Genomic DNA, 1,360 nt, shown 5'->3' with positions numbered 1-1,360 from the left:
TGCAGACAGAGGCCATGTTTCACACTTATTGTTATAACGAATCAAAAACTTCTCTAATCATACATTTTACTCTCATGCTGGAGTTATGACTTCAGAAACAGATCTGTAACAAGAAATTTGAATACAAATCGCCGAAATAGCTTTAACTAGAACTCAAGACACTAGTGGGAAGTGATTTATTACCAAAAAATTCCTTGTGTTTGCTGTGGCTAAAGCGCCTTCTGCCCAATATTAGGACAGTTTTAGCGAACCACATGGACTTACAACTAAATTTTTTGACTGATAAGGCGGAAACCATTGCCATTAGCTTACAGTATAATGTTTGCAGCATGGTAGAACGTGGCAATAAGGTGATGGCCCAAGACCAAGAATGCAAAGGATGGCAACACACAGTGGCCCTGACCTGTGCCCTTCCTCCAGAACGCAAGAGGCAATATACGATTAGCTGGCAGCCGGTGTGCAGGCACTACACGCCACAATATCGACTTTACAACGCACCAAGGCAATTTCAGAACATTTCGCAAACAGACCATCGTCTTCCACTGAACAAGAAGGCTTGAAGAGACTCCCCCAGATGCAGTATGTGAGAAGATTTCCACGGGATTACCCGCATATGTCCTCTGACAGCACAACGGAGAAGAGATTCATGAACATACCAGCTGTTACTTCACTATGTTAGGTACCAAATAGACCTGTTTCTGCTACTGAAGCGGAAGCAACAGTCACTTCATCAAACAGTCTTCCTTAACAAGTCTCATCATGCTAACGTTCTGCAGACAGCAAAGGAAACTGACATGGGCTATAGGCCTTAGTTCGGAACGCTCATCGCCATTCCAGAACTTACAACGTCATGTCCACACCAGTTCTGGGGTCTGTGGTTACTGTAAATGATGGAATACCTACAACGAGAGACACTGAACGTCACTGCTTCTCATTTATGACGGGTTTATAGGATCACAGCTGACGTGGAGAAGACAGCGAGTCATTCTTCACAGGCAGATATAGCAGAGCAGGTTTTGCGCACACAGAAGGAACAGTTTTAAGACGTCTGTGACGGATAAATTGCCTAGTAGCACATTTCTGGTAGCCACAGGGTCGAGCCATAGTGTACTCCCTTGACATTGCTTTGAAGGAGACAGCTCTCGTAGCACACAGTTTGTGATAGCCAGCAACAACTCCCACATTCAGATGTATGGCAACAAATATATTAAATTGGGCCTTGGTCTACACAAGTTGCTTCAGTGAAATTTCATTGTGGCAGTTGTCCCCAAGTCTCTTTAGGAGCTGATTTCCTACGACATTTTCGGTTGGCTGTAGACTTATACAAGAGAAGGCTTCTGCCTTTGTCGGAAGTCCGCTC

The sequence above is a fragment of the Schistocerca piceifrons genome, chromosome X (genome assembly GCF_021461385.2).
Source record: "Schistocerca piceifrons isolate TAMUIC-IGC-003096 chromosome X, iqSchPice1.1, whole genome shotgun sequence".
Classification (NCBI taxonomy): Eukaryota; Metazoa; Arthropoda; class Insecta; order Orthoptera; family Acrididae; genus Schistocerca; species Schistocerca piceifrons.
This window is presented reverse-complemented; position numbering follows the sequence as displayed.